Here is a 15,993-nt window from a genome sequence, read left to right as displayed (position 1 = left end):
GAAGCAAGGACAAGTGAACATTTTGGGTATTAATCCCTCATCGAAGCAAAAAAGTGGGAACCTCACCCCATCCCATCTATCTTTTTTCTGATGAAGCAAGGAGAAGCGAACGTTTCTGGCATTAACCCCTCGTTGCAGCAAAAAAGGGGAACCTTTCACCCCTTTCCCATCTCTCTTTTTTCCAACGAAGCAAGAAGAAGCGAGCGTTTTGGGCATTAACCCCTCGTCAGATCAAAAGAGGGGAACCCTCGCCCCTATCGCCATCTCCTGAAATATCAGCTTCCCCTTGCTTACCATAGCAATTAGCATACCCCAATGCATGAACCAAACCCTTAGAAGTATACCACAAACTGAACTATACCCCCAACCACATAAGTACTGTATTTGGACGTTTTTTGGAGCCATATTTTTGTGATGTATGAAAACAATTGTTTTTGTTCATGCACTCACCCAATGCCCTTTTTTTCTTCTAATATCCTTTTCCTCTTCCTTTCTCAATTTCATATTTTTTTGTTTTGTTTTGTTTGTATACATTGTCGAGGCTCGTATGAGAGCTAACGCACACACACAACACAAAACAAGGGTGGGGAGGGGGGGGGCAGGAGACAAGAGGGGTGGGAGAGGGAAGGACAAAACAGTGGGGAACAGAGACATGAGGAGATCTGTGGAAGGGAGATGGATGAGGTGGGGAACACAGGGGAAACAAGATGGACACTACAGGGACTTTCAGGTCCTTAGATGACAGGGACTTTCAGGAAGGAAAGCAAGGAATTTGAAGGAGGTGGGTTTGTGATGGATTAACGGGGGTAGAACAGATCGTGGTTTTGGATGGGGGAAGATAAGAGATGGTGGTGAACAGCTGTTTTGAAGACCTGGAGGGAAGAATGGGATTGAAGAGAGTGTGGGAGTTCATTCCAAAGGTGGGGGAAAAGAGGAATGAAAGAATGACATTTTCTGAATTGACTCTCCTCCCCCACCACCTCCCCCCTCAGCAAGGTACTATGTTATATGTATTGAAAACCCTTTGTCCTTTTGAATAACCATTAACATCTGAGGTTTGAGCTGCACCATACTCTTCACAGAGCTCTGGTGTAGTTTATTGGCACGGGTTGCGCTGGGTGGTTTGCCGTTGCCTTCCCAGCAGTCACTCGGGGCAGGAATTTATAATTTGGTCAAGGTGCCGGAGATGACTCGTCTACTCCAATCATGAATGCCTCTTCATGAGATCCTTAGAGTTAACCCACAACCAGGACTGCCAGGTGGGACGTCCAGTTTAACATCCATAACTCGACATTAAATATATTTCCATCAGTCAAGCTTCAGGCGTACAACTACCATAGATCACTGTGGTGGGGCAGGCAATTTCCAAAATGGTGGCATTTCTTATCGCATGCCAGCTTCCATCACTATCTGGCTTGAGGAAACTGCATCAAAGATCACTCATAAAATGAGGCATCCGAGTGAATTAATTCCCCGAAATTACTAGCACGCATGGAGTGGAGCAGAAAAGAGGTTTGGAAGAAAAGAAAAAAAAAGGACAAAATGCCAGGCAGTGCATTTCGCATTGTAAAGGTCCCCTTGCTTCCCACGTCGGTTAGCATTCCTCATTGCAGCTCAGATTGCCTTTTGACAATGTTTCTACGCGTACACTCATTCCTTTATTAATGATAGCTGTGTTCTATGGAAAACAATCCCTCCACGAGTCCACGTTCATGTACACATCATAAACCACACGTTTGTTTGCTCACACAGGATGTCTGCCGACTTGAGTGCGTCAAGCAATCAAGATGCCTTTTTTTTTATGAAAGCGAGAATGAGAAGTAGCCTAAGGCCTCCCTACCTTTGCTACATTGGTATTTGACACTTGGATGATGTCTGACGAAGTCTCAAACTTGTAGTTTATGACTCACATTCAATCATCACTGCTATTGCAACAACATTTGAATTAACATCAGTTCATAATTTTTGTGGCTATTATCATCATCATCATAATGATCAGAGAAAATGTCAACATGTTTCCTGTTCATGGATTGCGCTGCCCCTGAGCACGTGATCTCAAGCACAGTCCAATGAATGCACCTGAGGAACATTTGAACACATGATCTCAAGCAAATAAAATTTTCATTGCACACCTGGATAAGGACTGTTGTCTCCTGAAACCACAGACTTAAATTATTTGGTGAAAGAGGCTTTAAGGAGATAACCGAATGTGATTGGTTACTATGTTCTAAATGGAAACGAGTCAAGTAGTTGGACAGCCGAGGTGACAGGTGAGCTTGTTGCGAACAAAGTACAGACCTCAGACCTGTATTACAGCCGATAAACATCGAAATCGTTGGCCAAAAATGAACAGTATCAAATAGGTTAATAGATCTTTCTATTTACAGAATTTATTCCTGAGAAATGGCACTAGAAATGCCTCTCAACTTGTGGAAGATGCTGGCTCTGATGGCTCAACAGGGGTAATGAGGAATCACCTTGGAGGTCATGGTTTATGTGCAAGATGCCCTTTTGCACCACTTCCGAAGAAGAATAGTCATCGACAGGGCCTGGACTTCAAAGCTACATTAACCATCAGAAGTGGACAGAAGCAACATGTGAAGTGCAAATGAAACTGTGAATCTTAAGACAGGAAGACATTGGCCTATCTTATAATTAAGTGTTAATGATTTAGATCATGTGACCTTTCGATTTAGATCAACTTTGGTCAATGACCTCATATCAAGGACAAAACAGCAATTGCTGGTATTAAAATGAATTGAAAATAGATAATTTCCTCTACCACCAAAGGTGGACAGAGGTTATTTTTTTCATCCCCATTTGTCTGTCTATCTGTCTGTCTCTATCTGTGAGCAGGATATCTCAAGAAGTTGTGGAAGGATTCAGACAGAAACTTGTTGGACAGGTTTGGAGTGTGACAAGGACGAATTGAGTCAATTTTGGGGAAGATCATTAGTGAGATACAAAACGTAAACTGTTCAGCCTGTCCGATGCTGAATGCGCTCGACCGAGTGCCACTCTAGCTTTGTTATTTGACAATCAGTGAAAAGAAGATATATGAAACTTTTTTGATGATAAGTATTTTGTTAAACATCTTCTTTAACATAAGGATATGGATTGCACTGCCTCTCAGTGAAAACACAGTGCTGCATTTTCACAATCAGGTCTCCTCTATCTGTCAAGGCTGGACTGCTCCAAAGCAGCCAAGTCTTCGGCCCAGTCTTGTTCCTCATCGCCATCAATGATCTGAATTCTTATTCTCTGGAAAATCGTTCTTACCTTCTTGGCTAGTTGATTGCACCCTCTGCCATATCATCTTCAATCCTTCAGACAGATAGGCAGCAGCCTCTTCCCTCATTGCATAGCTTGATAGATTCAGAAGCTGGTCCAAAACTTGGAATATGTCTTTCAACCCCCAACAAATCCCACACATGCACCCTGTCTCTCTGAAAGGTGGCGCTTGCTTTCTAAAACGCTCCTCGAAGTCTTCTAAAACGCTCCAAGCACTCCCTTTTTCCAGGTTTTTATTGTGATCCCCCCCCCCCTCACCTCTCTTCGTTTGCTCATTGTCAGTTGATTTGTTCCTTTTCTGTTTCATCCCCACTTTCCCCTTTCTCTTCTTATTGTGTTCCATTCCATTTTGCTCTCGCTTTTCCACGAGCCTCGAATATGTATATGAAAAAGTAATGGCAGAAGCAGTTGTAAGCTGGGAGGTGTGCAACAGCCTTGATGATGTAATTGTCCATCTCACTGCGATCCTCTCTCAATAATGGCTGAGTGTTAAGAACCTTACAATTTTCCCAAGAATGGCTGAGTGGTTAGAACCCTACAATTACAACTGCTAAATTTACACCTGTGCATGGATCAAACTTTCAATCAACAGAGTTGTCCAGATCAGTGGCATCGGAACCAGAACAATTGGACAAAAATAAAATCTATTTGTTCAACTAAAGAAACACAAAACAATGAATGAAAATGGTAAATGCTTGGATTAATCACCATATGCTGGATACTTAATCAATCAGCGTTTGCATATGAATCGACTTCAGATCTATTCAGGTCATATGTTAACTCACTCATGTATCAGAATAGAAAATAACCCTTCAATTTGTTCAAATCAGAAATCGAAATAATAACTGCAGAGATATTTACTACACACAGAGAACAAAGACATGTGTATAAATAGGAACAGAAAGGAAATTGTGCCTCTTCTTTCATTTCTTTTTCAGGTAATTTCTTTGTCTCATGGTTTAACAATCACAATTAATAAAACACCTGGTGCTACAGGTTGTGCTCAACTGAGTGAGATGGTGCTCAACCACAAGGGAGCTGTTAGGCAGGTAATGATCAGCATTCTCCTGTATGTACCACAGGTTCTTAGCAAGAAGCCAGTTCGTTCAGGCATCTTATGAAAAATATTTTGCCAACCTTTAACAAATTGCAACAAAGAATATCTCTGCTGTTTTGTACTCCTGAATATTTCCTCAATCACAGATAAAGTTCTTAAGGGATCCTACAGGGTGAGTCATTAGTCCCCGGACATGGTTTTAGCTGCTTTTACTTTTTGACGAATTATAATTTTATAATAACAAATTTTTGGTCATCCTCTGTGATTGCTGTCGAGTACATTTCCAGTGTGAAATGACTTTTTTGCCCAAGGAAGAAGACTTGATTTTGATGGTGCTGGCTTTCTAAAACGCTCCTCGAAGTCTTCTTGCATCAGTTTCATCATCTTATCTTATTTGTGTTTCTCCTCTCGTGGTACCACACCACTGCTACCAGCCTCTCTTCCACTATAAATGGACTGGTGTCTGCCATCTTTGTTTAATATATTGCTTGTACAGGGTGTAACAAAATTCTGGAATCATGGATAAATTGTTTTTTATTTGTGTAACAAAATTCTGGAATCAAATACAACTTGGCTTAAACCTCTGGTTTGTTTTTGGCTTAAACCTCCGGCATGTAAGAGGACCAGTTCAGATTTGTCTTGTATAGTGTAATTCATTTTCATAGGTTCTATCCTGAAAAAAACCCCCAAAAAAACAATTAACCTATGATTCCAGAATTTTGTTCCACCCTGCATTATCTGAAAAAAGAAAGAAAACAATACAAATAGATGGTCTAAACAAATCTTGTATAAGCAGCTAAAACTGTGTCCTGCGACTTATGACTCACCCTATAGAAGAGGAAACCTGTGAAAATCAATAGACTATGATCCCACCCAAAACCACTTCTTTTTGTACATAAAGTTGAGGCTCATGGAGGAGCTAGAACATAGAATGGATCAGCACATAACCGAAGAAAAAGGAACAGCAGAAAGAGAGGAGGGGAAAACCTACCAAGAGCAGGTTTGAGGGACAAAATAGATGGAGACTTGGACAAATAAGGGATGTGGGGAAGAATGAGTGGTAGGGGAGAATGCAAGGGGTGGATAAGATGGATATAAAAGCAAACTCTCAGGAAAGAAAAACTTGAAATTTGGAAAGAGGTAGATAAGGGAAGAGTTAATGGGTGTCAAATATTTCGTTTTTGGATTGGGGATGATCTGAGATGGTGGTGAACAGCTGTATTGAAGACCTGGAGGGAAGAATGAGATTGAAGAGAATGTGGAAGTTGGTGCTACAGATGGGGAAAAAAGAGGAACAAATTAGTAGTGAGCAGTGATCCTGGATTTAGCTAGTTTAACCAGAAGGGGGTTGATGGAGGACCATGTGAGCCCTGCGGAAACCTGGGAGGGACAAAACACAGAAAGAGGAGAGGGTACAAGACCAGAAAGGAAGCAGTACAAGACAGAGAAACCACTGAATTGGCTGTGATGGGCCCATAGACTCAGCTTCATCGTGGGAGATTCAAATAATCTTGAAGGCCTTGGTTTCCACAGCTTCAAGCTGAGCAAGGTGTGAGGCAGGGGACCAGGCCAGAGGGTAGAGCAGTCATACATTGCCATGTTAACTTCTACACAGGACTACCAGTACTCCATCAAGCTGCAGATGAAGGCCTTGTAGGTGGATAGGAGTTCAAGTGTTCCAAGGAATGACTTTGTATGATAGAGGGTGCCTAGTCGGCAGCTGCCTTTGGAGGCCAACTTTGAAATTTGATTTGTCCAAGAAAGATCATGGCTGATTGTGAGACCCAGCAGAATGGATGATTGAACTTACTCAATTGGATTACTTAGAAAGTAGATGGAGGGGTTTGCCAGATCGTCCTTTCGGAGAGAGATAGTGAGAGTGTGAGATTTGTCAGGATTGAAAGACACATTCCAAATGTTTGACCATCTTGTGATTTTGTCAAGGTCTGAAGAGAGGGAAGAGGCTGCAGCCTGCCTGTCCTGGAGGATGAAGGATGTCATGGCCAGTGTCACCACTCCTCATTTTCATAAATGCCAAGGTGAGCCAATGAAAATAGCCAAGAATTCACAAGGTTTCGGAAAAGCAATGATAATAGAAAACCTATACGCCAAGAAAACCTATAGAAAACCAAGATGCCAAGGTGAACAACGAATAGCCAAGATCTTGTAAAAAAAAGCCAAGGAGTGGTCACACTGGTCATGGCAGAGGGTGGAGTGAGGAGTCATCAGCAAAAAGGTAAAGATTAATTTTCCAGAGTCAGAGCGATAACTGATGAAGACCATGAAGCGGACTGGGCCCAGAACACTGCCTTAGGGCACTCCAGCCTTGACAGAGAGAGGAAATGTAAGGATTACATTTTGTTTCACACGTTGGCTCTGAGTAGAGGAAGTCAGTAAGACATGGATGGAGTTGACCTTGGATGCCGAAAAGTCAATAGTTTGGAGAGTAAGGCAGGATGCCATACTGCATCAAAAGCATGTGATATGCCCAGAGAGACAGTCCTGATCTCATGTCTGACATTAATGACCTCCATCCATTGTTGTGTGAGTCAAAGCAGCATGTCTGAGGTAGAGTGCACTTAACTGAATCCAAATTGTTCATCTGAGATGAGGTTGTTGGAGAAAAGGAAGGATTTCGTATCAACAGCGATGATGGATTCCATGACTTTGCTAATTAAAAATTATGCCTTGTGATCTGTCTGGGATTAGTTCTCAGCCATGGAAACTGCTCGGGAAGAAAACATGTTCTGGAAATGGAGTAGGGTCTTGAGGATGAAGATCATGATGATCTTCACATGATCTTTATGGCTGGAGAGTCAGGCCAAGTGAATCCCTGTCTCACAATAAGGCAATTGTGATGCAAACATGGTTGCTCAATTTTTACAACGAGAGCCATCATAGATAATTATAGTCTCCTTGCACGAGCTTGTGTCTGATGCTACACCACATTACAAAGCATTATACAAAAAACGTTATTTCAAAAAGACCATCAATACACAATGTCGGGGGTTGTATGACGTCATATTGTATAACTATACTGCCTCTGGAAGACAGACTGAAACTACAAGTCTGTTCCAGTGTACGACGGATGAATGAAATCAGGTAAGTTTGGATACAGATGATGGTTGTGATTAGAACCGTGCTGGCGAATTACGTTGACATGCGGTGTTTGAGTCACATAATGAGAGCGATGTTTTTTTCGTTCCTATTTGCACTCACCAGAGTCGCATGTGTAGTGGGGGGGGGGGGCAGTGTTTTCCCGTTGGTTTCAAATGTTAATTTTTGGCCACTGGTTGGACTGTGTTCTGGAAGGATTTAACTTACCAAAAAATGATGTCACCATTTTTTTTTGTGATTTATTTATACTTTTCTCTCAATTTCAAATTACGGCCCAAATCGTGCTAAATAATTTCATTATATTACCCCAAAATACATTCTGTATGCAAAACAAACACCCAATATATTGCTAAAAGTAATATAATAATAAAGAAAAAACACTCCTTTCAACAACTCAAACTTTTTTTTTGCTTTTTGACTTCTAAATTTTAAATACAGTGAAAATCTCACAGCTCAAACATGTTTTATTTAGTTCTTTCGGTCCACCATCTGGCTGGTTTTGGTCAGCTCATGTAGGATAGAACTTCAATGTTCATTTAGTGTTTGTGTTCATAGTGAGATGGAAGGATCTCCTTCTTCTTCATCCTTCAATTCCTAAGAGTGCTTGGTTGACATCACTGCACAACCTCCTCATCGACTCCACACAAACACATCTCGGAGCAGTTGAGGCCTTGCGACCGACAGGAACAGTATGATGTGCAACTGGTCTTCTTGCACCCACATTTGATGAGGTGAATAAGCATATTTTGCTGCTCCTTCAACATCTCTTGTTGCAGGTGTTGAACACAACTTGGGTCAAGCTGCTGTGCTGCCTCTACACATGGCCCCTTCAGATGAGGATGATCTCGGAAGAATTCTTCTACATAGAGATCATAGAGGGCCTGGACTGTCATCATGTGTGCTTCCAGGGCTCTTTTCATGTGCTTGGCTTCCAGGATCTGTCTTGTTGTGGTTGGACCATAGATGTCAGCTTCACTCCAAGCCTCGTCAAGCCCACTGTCTTCGATGGCATTCCCAGCTGCCCGCAATGCAGCCATCACAGTATGCATCTCACCCAGTCTCAGCACCCACTTGCCCTTGCAATCATCCCTTGTCATCTCCAGCTGTTTGGCTCATTCATATAAGGCCATGTCCAAGGTGATAACCGTCTTCCTGTCAGGTCCCATGACCATGCAATTGATTTGTAGTGTGTTTCAGGACTGTGATTAGTGTTTGCCATTCATGGGCAGGTGCAGCTATCAAAGGCAGGGCACTAACCTCTGTCAAAGGTTTTTCAGATGACAGGAGAGAGTTGTAAGGCTGCCCAGGTAGGGATGTTATGACATTTGCCACTGCCATCCTGTTGACGTGCTGGCTGTTCTGGATCTTGCATGGCTGTTGACTCACCAGGAAAGCTGCGGCAATTGGCTGCTGTGATCCCTCAGGAACTACAGGTTGGTTGATATCCATGGCTTGAACATCCCCTGGAGCCTGTTGATCGTCTGGTGGACTGATATCCATGGCCTGGACATCCTGAGGCACATTTTGATTGTCTGGTGTGATGACATCCATGGCTTGAATATCCCTGGCTTCAGTAGTGCGCATGATTGCCCTAGAAAGTAGCCACACAGAGTCTTGTGCAGAATAGGGTTCGATTGCTCCTACATTTGCTCCAGGATGGAATCCAGCGAAGATGGTACCTTCAGCTGCCTTTGCATTAGGTGCATGGCAGCAGATGAAATCTGGGTCAGTCAGGTCCTTCAGGGAGCGGTCCCTGGCTTTTTGGTCATTCAGCCTCAACTTCCTTGTGCTCTGTGGGTCAATCGAAGGTTTTTTTCATTGATACAGTGCGGTGGCTGTTGCATGTAGGGTCCGCTTCCCATCTGGTGTGTCCTCATTGAAATCACTCTTGTCGATGGCAAAGAAAATGAATGTCCCCTTGCACATTGTTGCTGGCAAATATGCTCATTGTTCCTGGGTTTCTGGCAAATATGCTCCTTGTTCCTGGGTTGCCTCAATGACTGCATTGGCCAGTTGGGTTTCAAGCCTCAGGATCCTTGTGTAATCTACAGAGAGGCCAAACCCATGCAGGAATTCAAGGAGCTTCTTGCTCCGAGTGGACTGATGAACTGTAATGCCAACAGAGAACAGTTGTGGCCATTCCAAACGATGGCGGAATGGAGCATCTGGTTGTTTTGGCTTGTATGTGACTTGGCGCTTTGACTTGAAGCAATACATGATGTTCTGACTGATGGTTAGAACATCTCGATGAATGGTGGCAGAACGGACTGTGTCTGTTTCAATGTTTGCAGCTGGTCCTGCAACCAACCAGCGAATGAAGGCAGAGAGTGCTTTTGGAACATGTTGTTCAGCATCTTCATTGCTCAGTTCTCCTTTGAATTCCCATGGGTGCTTGTTCTGGGCAGTAATGGCAGCTCGGAGTACAGAAGCACTTTCGAACAGTTGCCTAATGTCACTTTCAGTAGTCTTTGCCATAGCATCCTCCAGAGCCACATCGTGGACAGCTGTTGTGATCACACGGTCTGACTCATTCTGCCGTTTCGATTTCATGAAATGGACATCATCGATGTGAGAGGTCATCTTCTCCTTGATATCTCGTGTAGATGGCTTCATGTGTACACCATTGGATTCAAGCATATTAGAATAGGCCGACTTGAGGTCTGTCATGGTGACAACTTCTCCAGCCTGGAGCAGAGTGCGAACTAGGCTGATAAACTCAATGTCTGAGACTACTTTGCCAACATTAGCTTCTTGCTGTGTATACGCTTTGTCCTCACTGCTGCTGGTTGCACCATGCTGGACATTGTGAACCCAGCATGAGAGGTGGTACTTTACATCAATGGCACGAGCATCGTCCTTAGTGATGGCGGCACTTAGCTGCTCCTTCCAAGTTTGATTCTTGCTTTTATCAACAGCCTTTTGCAGTTGTTTCCCTGCACTGAATGTACACACCTCATGAACTGGCTCCTTCCTGTCTTCTTGGCAGAAGAAACACTGCATTGCATTGAAATGAGATGTTGTCTAACGTGTGAAGTGAAGAGTCCCACTTTCAGCAGAGTCTGATACACTAGTGGCTGCAGAAGAAGGCCGTCCACGCCTGTGCTGTAGATGCTGACTCTCTCCTTCTTGGCAGGCCTTCTGGTATCGTGCCTTGGCACGCTCAAGGTGACCACTGTGACAAGTAGATCCATAACATTTTCTGTACCACTTTGCTTTCATATCTTTTAGATTGGAGGCAGTGTACCCATGCAATCGCCCACTGATCTGTGTATAATCACCATCTCCATACTGTCCTCTTTCGTGCACAAACTGGAGGAACTTTGAGTAGGCTTCCTCTGATGGTTCAGACACTAGGACACCAGTGCCAGGCTCCTGACACTGAATACACAGTTTGAAATCAGTTTCTGGTCTTGGTTTCTTACTGGTACTGGGCTCCATCTTGTGCGACTGCTCCTAATGGCTCATGCACTTCAATCTGCAACACACAAAATTTAGGGTGAATGTACAATCATTTGCAAAAGTTTAGGACGACCCTGAGAAAATGTCAGCCCGTTGAACCTCTGTCAGAGACGTTTTTTTGCCCATTTTTCCGCAGGATCAAAATCAGAAAAAAAACAAGAAAGAAATTAGAATTCACAACAGACACCTGCCAATGGTTCTAGAAGCAAGTACAAGGACGCGTCTGAATGTTCTCGGCGGGTGACGCAACATCTATGAGTGGATGATGCAATAGCTGTCCAGAGTTGCCAAATTGACATTTTCTCAGGGTGGTCCTAAACTTTTGCAAATGATTGTAGATGTGTATTTCTTCTTTCTCAGGCCTTAACTATCATGCAAAAGTTAGCTGAAGAGGAGAAGGTGAGATGTCAGTATTATATGCTGGTTCGGATGGGTCGTGGCTGTGAAGTTCAACAAGAAGTTAGTTGTATGATCATAAACTGGATAAACAGACATTCTGTCATGAAGACACTGTTAGTTCAGATTGAATATTTGTCAGAAACACTTTAAAAAACACAATGCAACATTGTGGCACTCCAGACTCTGAAACAAAGCGTGATTAATACAGTACGTTGGGTCAAAAATGACCTTTCAGCTTTGACGTTGTGTCAAGGTTACTGAAGGTCCACAGAAAAAATGGTGACAACATTTTTCCACTTCCTGGCAATGCTAAGAACACATTCATAATAGTTGCAAAAAATTAACATGCAAAAACAACGGGAATCCCAATCTGTTACGTTGCCCCCCCCCCCCCCACTCGTGGGTGTTGAAGTTCATCTTGCATCTTATGCAAGAGTGGATCCTTAGGAATTGGTTCATTAGCCAAATTATGCATTCCCTGTATGGGTTTAGTCGAAGTGTCAAGTTTGTTTCATTAATAAATAAATCTTCATGCCTGGTCGATAAATGCAGGTCCTTAATGGGCAATAACTGCCTCAGCCGTCATATTAAGTCGATTTGATTTAATATCTCTTTGAGTCAGATACACACCTTAGTGATCAGTTGAGCAAATAAATTGTGAAAGTTCATTACATGGTTGTCCACATCTGAGCAAATAGTTGCGCAAAAAGGTTCGTTTGTTTCAAAGTGTACAGTGCCTATAGAACGTCTACACCCCCTTTCGAAATTTTAACATTTCGTTGCCTTATATCCCGGAATTAAATTGCATTAAATGAGACTTTTTCCACCTTTATTTTCACATCGTAACCCACAACTTCCATGTGAAAAACAAATTCTACAAATTTCATAAAGTTATTTAAAAATACAAAACTAGAATATCTTGTTGGATAAGTGTCCACCCTCCTGAGTTAATTCTTGGTGGAAGAACTTGTGACAGCAATTACAGCTGTGAGTCTGTTGGGATAAGTCTCTACCAACTTTGCTCACCTTGATTGGGCAATATTTGCCCATTCTTCTGTTCAAGCTCAGTGAAGTTGCATGGGGAGCGTTGATGGACAGCAATCTTCAAGTCATGCCACAGATATTCGATTGGATTTAGGTCGCGACTCTGACTGGGCCACTCAAGGACATTTATCTTTTTGTTCCTTAGCCACTCCAGTGTAGCTTTGGCTGTGTGCTTCAGGTCGTTGTCATGCTGAAAGGTGAACTTCTGTCCTTATTTCAGCTTTCTTGCTGAGGGCAGCAGGTTTTCCTCCAGGATTTTTCTGTATTTTTCTCCATCCATTTTTAGCTCACCTGGACTTTAGTCAGGTGAGCTTATGTGATCGAGCAGTTTCCATAGGTGAGTGAGTCAGTGAGTCAGTCAGTCCATAAACACTTCTGTCATTATCGCTTGAACCAAACACATGATTTTAATAAAATTTGGCCACAAGCTTCATATCTGATGCCTAACAAAGGTGTATTGACCCGCCTCAAAATCTGCACTCATCAAGAGGGTCTACGGGGGTTATTTCCCCCCCCCCCCCAATAAAAATAGGTATTTGCTTTCTTCTCCAAAACGACACACATGATTTTGATGAAACTTAAGCAGAACCTTTATCACCCATAATGTACCAAAATGTATCGATCGCATCAAAATCTGCACTCATTAAAAGCTTTACGAGGGGGGGGGGGGGGTTGACCCTCCAAAATATGTATTCGCTGTCTCCTCCAAAACTATACAGACAATTTCGATGAAACATGACCACAATATTAATCACCCATGATGGACCAAAGTGTATCGACCACAAGATATACGCTCATTGAAGAGGTAAACAGGGGTTTGACCCCCCAAAATAGGTATTTGCTCTCTTCTCTGAAACTACACACATGACTTCGATGAAACTTGACAACAATTTTCATCACCTGTGATGTACCAAAGCTTATCGTCTGCATAAAAATCAGTGCTCATGAAAGGGGTCGATGTGGGGGGGGGGGAGATTTTGGCCCCCCCTCAAAAAAATAGGAATATGCTCTCCTCTCGGAAACAACATACACGGGTTTTGAGTAAACTTGACCACAACATTCAGATCAGGTCAGGTATTGGAGGATGCGCCGGAGCAGCACGTCGCTGCATCCACTTTCCGCCGGTACTCCAAGGGCCTCCGTCTGCCCATCCCCCAGGCAGATGCCTGGCCTATCCCCATCTCCTTGAGATGCTGATCAACCTGCTGCACCCACAAGGCATGTGGTTGGCCCATTGGCCTCAACTCAAGAGGCTCCCTCACTGAGAGAATCTGGAGAGCAGGATCAGCATCAGGAAAACGAGCCACATGTCCAAACAGCTGCAGTACCCATGATGTACCAGTACAACATTCCTCACCTATGATGTCTCAAAGTGTGTTGACTATATCAAAATCTACGCTCTTTAAGAGAGTCTACTGGGGGGGAGGGGTTCTGACACCCCCAAATTAGACATTTCCTCTCTTCTCTGAACTACACACAAAATTTCAATGAAACTTAATCATAACCTTCATCACCCTTGATGTACCAATGTTTGTTCACGGCATTCAAAAATTCAGGGTCTGAGAGGTTGTGTGTGTGTGTGGGGGGGGGGGGGTTGAGTGACTTGTTCCTGATCTCGGTGAGCATCAGGACAGAAGGTGCTATTTTTCTTTCTATCCTGAAAAGTGCCCCAATCCCTGCTGATGTGAATCATCCCCATAACATGATGCTGCCACCACCATGCTTCACTGTAGGGGTGGTGTTCTTTGGGCGATATGTTGTGTTGAGTTTGTGCCAAATGTAACGTTTTGTATTTAGACCAAAAAGTTCCATCTTGGATTCGTCCAACCACAAAACTTTTTGCCACATGGCTTCAGAATCTCTGGAGTGGTTTTTTGCATACCTATAATGGTAATGGCATATTTCCACAATGTTTATTTCATGTGAAATTTAACCTTGCGATGTCTCCGGGGTTGTTCTGCATTCAGCATCAACTCTTTTCTGGATAAAGTTATTATTTGAACAAATTAATTTTATTTTATTAACTGCTGCATGCGATGTGAAGACCGGCTTTAAAGTAAAAGGGATCCCACATGGTACGCAGTGATAGCCTGGCCCACTGTTGTTTATCAACCATTTCATTGGAGTGCTTGCCTGAGTGCTTAAGTCACTTGCTGAGCAGCTATTGTCGATAGCGGAACCACGCTCCGACATTCTGAGCAAATTGTTCACTCATCGCGGACGCTTTTGCCGCACCATGTCATGCAGAGCAAGTGGTTCTTGCTACAACACCCTGAACAAGTGGTTCATGCTCCGTCACCCTGAGTGAGTGGTTCATGCTCCGTCACCCTGAGTGAGTGGTTCATGTTTCGTCAACCTGATCGAGTGGTTCGTGCTCCGGAAGAAAATAATTATATTAATGCACTCTCAATTTGTAATGGTTGCTGGTGCTTTATAAATTTAATTTTTATGCGATAAGTCGAATTGTGTCAGTGATGCTTCCCTTTACCCAAGAGTCTTTTGACCTAAATGTTGATAAAAGGAATGTCTTGCTATGGAACAAAGGGACCTGGTTGATAACACCAACTTTTGCCATGATTATGTCATTCGCTTTTCACCTCGTAGACACGTATTGCAGTTGGAGTTCTTTTGCCTCATGCTTATCAGCCCCCTCCACTCCCACAAAACCATATGAATGCCAGTAAATGTATTGTTAGCTTAGTGCAAATCATTGTAGATGTATACCATATCAGTGGTTTGGACTCCATAGTACCATGTTAATAAAGATTCTCTGATGTAATGTACTCTCGTTGTGGACAGTGAATTAATTGTTTCAAACAGATTGAGTAACAGGCTTTACATCGAGTCGGTTAACAACAAAATTCTACAACAGTGCTCTGTCACTGAGCGAGTGGTTCATGCTCTGTCACACTGAGTGAATGGTTCATGCTCCATCACCTTGAGCGACTGGTTTGTGCTCTATCACCCTGAGCAAGTAGTTCTTGCTCCGTCACCCTGAGCCAGTGGTTCATGATCCGTCACCCTGAGTGAGTGGTTTGTGCTCCGTCACCCTGAGTGAGTGGTTCGTGCTCCGTCAACCTGAGCAAGTGGTTTGTTTTCTGTCTCCCTGAGCGAGTGGTTCGTGCTCCATCACCCTGAGCAAGTGGTTCATGATCCATCACCCTGAGCAAGTGGTTCGTGCTCCGTCACCCTGAGCAAGTGGTTCGTGCTCCGTCACCCTGAGTGAGTGCTTTGTTTTCTGTCTCCCTGAGTGAGTGGTTCGTGCTTCCTCATACTGAGCAAGTGGTTTGTGCTCCGTCATCCTGAGTGAGTGGTTTGTTTTCTGTCTCCCTGAGTGAGTGGTTCGTGCTTCCTCATACTGAGCAAGTGGTTCATGCTTCGTCACCCTGAGTGAATGGTTTGTTTTCTGTCTCCCTGAGTGAGTGGTTCATGCTTCCTCATCCTGAGCAAGTTGTTGTGAAATAACACCTGATATCCGAGCTGTGTTAAGGTCTATTCAAAATTAGCAAGCCAAATTATTTTTCCACCCATTACATGCAACTATTTAAAAGGCTTAATGTTTGTGAACATTTGCTGAAACGTCTATATAAATGCAATGTTATTTTTTCAGTGAAAGCAGCTCAAGG

General features: G+C 43.2%; 1 pseudogene; it reads right to left on the bottom strand.

Annotated features, from left to right (window-relative positions):
- Positions 1–9,409: 9,409 nt before the first annotated feature.
- LOC147032724 (uncharacterized) lies at positions 9,410–11,128 on the bottom strand (annotated as a pseudogene).
- Positions 11,129–15,993: the final 4,865 nt, after the last annotated feature.

Source organism: Eptatretus burgeri, chromosome 2, assembly GCF_056783735.1.
Source record: "Eptatretus burgeri isolate ZD-2024b chromosome 2, Ebu_testis_v1, whole genome shotgun sequence".
Lineage (NCBI taxonomy): Eukaryota > Metazoa > Chordata > Myxini > Myxiniformes > Myxinidae > Eptatretus > Eptatretus burgeri.
The sequence above is the reverse complement of the archived record's forward strand: the minus strand, read 5'-3'. Positions and strand labels throughout refer to the sequence as shown.